At 40.2% G+C, this 4,189-nt stretch overlaps 1 non-coding gene across 1 annotated transcript; it reads left to right on the top strand.

The window, feature by feature from the left end:
• Nucleotides 1–3,669: 3,669 nt before the first annotated feature.
• LOC141422738 (U1 spliceosomal RNA) lies at nt 3,670–3,830 on the top strand. The gene has a single exon (XR_012447485.1). It is a non-coding gene; the product is annotated as a U1 spliceosomal RNA (small nuclear RNA).
• Nucleotides 3,831–4,189: the final 359 nt, after the last annotated feature.

The following is a 4,189-nucleotide window of genomic DNA, read 5'->3' as shown; positions in this document are numbered from 1 at the left end:
AAGATAAAATGCTGAGGGTAAGGGACACATAATTCTATAGGGTGAGGAAGATTGGAACAAGGATAGAGATATAGACAGAGACATAGATGTGTGACAGACATATTGGTAAGGTATATATTTAGGGAGAAGAAATATATTTAAACTTGAATTATTAAAAAATTGATTGTGTTTGATCCAAGATGGTGACTAGGGTATGGAAGCCAAAAGCTTAACCTCTGTGACTCCAAAATCTCCCTGAGAAGTTGAAGCCACACCAGGGTAATTCTGACTGCTTCTAGCCAAAATAATAACTGCCATTATTAGTGCAGGAAAAAAATTCAAAGACTGACCAACAAATCAGCTTTTAATTGCACCTGACAGCTGCAAACCACTGAACAGCCAGCAATGTGGGTCCAGCACCAAGGAAACCCTCTTTCCCCATGGTGACTTTTTTCTTCTTTTATTTTTTCTTTCCTACTCTTCTCCTTCCTCCATCAAACAGAAATAAAGCATCAACCAGAATCAAACCTTCGACATCCTGAGCCCCTTGCCTGGGGAAAGCTTCCCTATGCCATGTTACACTGAGAAAATTTGGAGCCATTTCTCACTGCTGCCACTGCCACCACCACCTCTACTTCTGGCCCCAAACCTGCCTGTGCATCATTGACAGAACAAACAGGTGAGCAATACACACTACATGGAACTCCCCCAACCACTGCTGGGATAAACCAGCACAGCCCCTGGGCAGACTGATCACTCCCAACAAAACTGAATAACAAACAGCAAACTGTAATCTAGCCCAATAGTAGAGGGGGTGGGAATGCTGGAAGTGCACTGGAGAAAGGGGGACAGGCAAGGAGCTAGACTCAGTGTGAACTATCAGTAAACAAACACAGGAAAGGCCGAAGGCCAAGAACAGGAAGGCAATAAGCTATTCCCCAAAGCAAGGGATGTAGGGGTCACAGGAGTCATCTCCTGAACCAGTGAGCAGCATCCAAAACCTAACTGCCCCACAAAACTGAAAAACAAACAGTGAACCATCATAACACATGGAAAGTGGAGGGGGCTGATGGAATACTGAACCTGCCCCAGAGAAGGGGGACAGGGCAAAGAAATAACCCCCAGTGCAGAAATCCCAGTAAACAAACACAGTGAAAAGCCACCTCCAAATCAGGGCAAGTAATGAATTGCAGAGCTTATCTCCTGAACCAGAGGCCACATTCAAATCTGAACTGTCCCACCTCACTAGGGGAGGAGCTGATCAAATAGCTGTAGCTAAAGGGTAACACCTCACCTCACAATTTCAATTTAACTGGTAGACAGAAGAACAAAACACTACTCACAAGCCAATCACCTGGTGAGACCACATCAGAGCTTCTGCTTATATGCCAATACCAGGACTGGATGCTGGAGGAGTAATTCCAGAACTAAAACTAAGACTGAAATTCTATTGTTCCTGATCCTAGTGGGGGGTTTTGTTGTTTATTGTTAGTTTTGGTTTTGTGGGGTTTTTTTTACCTGTTTTATGTTTGTTTGTTTGTTTTGTTATTGTGGGTTTTCTATTTTTATTTCTATACCTATTATCTTTTTTTCTATATTATCAACTTTACCATCATAATCTTGTCATCCCCACTTTCACCTCCTTCACTATCCCTCCTTCTCCTGTGCTAAAATCCATTGCTCTACTTTCCAACAACTCATTCTGCCTCTTCTCATCCTCCCTCTCCCCTTGCCCTCACCTTCCCCTCCCATTCTCCTCCGACCCGTCACCAGACTACTCCTCCCTCCTACACACTCATCACCTGCTGACCAACAAACTATACCAAATTTACACAGCCCCAATTCCCTGCAATTGCTGACAAAAGCACTCTCCACTACAACATCAGAAATATACCCAACATACACAAGGACTACAGAAACCAGCAGCCCCTGCACTGCTTCCCCCACTCACCCACCCACTTCCTGCCTCCCATTTTAGTGCCACCCTATCCAACTCCCAAATTTCTATAGCTAGCCTTATAAACATTAATCCCCCAACTCCCACTTCTTATAGATATTACCACCAAGAGATCTTCTATATAATATATAAATGACTGGCCTGGTATTGAACCTGTGTAGTTATTACTAAATTACACCCAGACCAGGGACAGAAATAGCACAACAACCTAGCTAAGATCCAAGACAGCCACAAAACAAGAATTAAATCAAGGGAAAGAAAATAGGTTACTAAAATCACCAACTAGCCTATCAATAACACAGTTGCACAGTCCCAAGTAGAATGATGGGAAGAAGAAAAAGGGAGAGTAACCATTCTCTTCAAAAAAATAATTTAATACAGGATTCAGAGGGAAATGAAGAAAGCAGATGCCCAGTCCCTGACCTCAACAAATCAAAGTCAGCTGACACCAAGGAACACAGCAATGCCCAGAAAAAATCCTCAAAGAAGAAATCCTGCAAGTAATCACTGAGAATATCATGGAGAAGATACCACATGTGGCTAACCAAAATGTACAAGATGCACTTAAGAAATTTCAAGACACCAAAAATAAAGAATATGAGAAGACACAGAAACAAATAAATGAACTCATAGGAGCCCTGTATAAACACCAAAGTGAAATAGAGAACACTAAATAGAGAGATAAATGAATTAAAGATGAAAATAGAAAATATTAAAGAGGAAGTGACCCATGATATGGAAAACCTAAGAAAAAAGAATGAAATAGAAACAGAAAACACAGCAAAAGGCCACTCAAGCAGACTAGAACAAATGGAAGACAGAATTCAGAATGCAAAGATAAAACAGAAATTAAAGATAAAACTGAAGAACTGTTAGTCAAACAATTCAACACCTGTGAAAGGAATATACAAGAATTCACTGACTCCATCAAAAGACCAAATCTGAGAATGATGGGCACTGAAGAAGGAGAAGAGTTTCAAGCAAAAGGGATTAACAATATATTTAATAAAATAATTACAGAAAATTTCACAAATCTCTAGAAAGTTATGCCCATTCAGGTACAGAAAGCCTCAAGGACACCAAACAGACTTGACCAAAATAGAACCTACCTGCGACATATTATCAATAAAACAGCAAGCACAGAAAATAGAGAAAGAATATTAAAAGGCTTTAAGGGAGAAAAAAAGAATAACATATAAAGGTAAATCCATCAACATCACAGCAGATTTCTCAATGGAAACTTAAAAAGCAAGAAGGGCATGGAGTGAAGTATTCTGGTCACTGAATGAAAATAACTTCAATCCTAGGATACGCTATCCAGAAAAACTATCATTCCAAAGAGATGGAGCAATAAAAGTCTTCCATGATAAGCAGAAACTAAACCAGTATATGACCACCAAACCACCACTACAAAAGATTCTTCAAGGAATTCTGCACACGGAAGATGAAAGCAAACAAAACCATGAGAGGGTGGGCAGTATCAAACCACAGGAGAAGAAATGACAAGCAAGCAGAGAATGGCATTGCTTGAGTTGCACACAATGAAATCCTTAAACAACAAAAACAACTAAATGGCAGGAATCACCACATACCTATCAATGTTAACACTGAATGTTAATTGATTCAACTCCCCAATCAAAAGACACTGTTTGGCAAACTCGATTAAAAAAGAGGATCCAACAATCTGTTGTTTTCAGGAGACCCGTCTCATTGACAGAAATGAACACTGGCTTATACTTTTCTGGCAGGAGAGATACCATGATCAAGAAGGTGGTTTCCCAGGGTGAAGCTTATCCATTGCACTCTGGATGTGCTGACCCCTGTGATTTCCCCAAACATGGGAAACTCGACTGCATAATTTGTGGTAGTGGGAGACTGCATTCTCGCTCTCCACCCCCCCAAAAAAGAAACAAACACTGGCTTAGGGTAAAAGGCTAGAAGATTTACCAAGCCCATGGCCCCCCAAAACAGGCAGCAGTAGCAATACTTATCTCAGACAAAGTAGACTTCAAATTTACATTGATCAAACAAGATAAAGAAGGACACTTCATACTAATAAAATGGAAACTACACCAAAAGGAAATAACAATTATTAACCTATACACACTCAATGTCAATGTACCCAATTTCATCAAACATTCTTTAAAGGACTTGAAAGCACATATAGACTCAAACACAGTGGTAGTGGGAGACATTAGTACACCATATCACCAATATATAGATAATCCAAACAAAAAATCAGTAAAGAAATTC

This window comes from Castor canadensis, chromosome 4, assembly GCF_047511655.1.
Source record: "Castor canadensis chromosome 4, mCasCan1.hap1v2, whole genome shotgun sequence".
In the NCBI taxonomy this organism is placed as follows: Eukaryota; Metazoa; Chordata; class Mammalia; order Rodentia; family Castoridae; genus Castor; species Castor canadensis.
The sequence above is the reverse complement of the archived record's forward strand: the minus strand, read 5'-3'. Positions and strand labels throughout refer to the sequence as shown.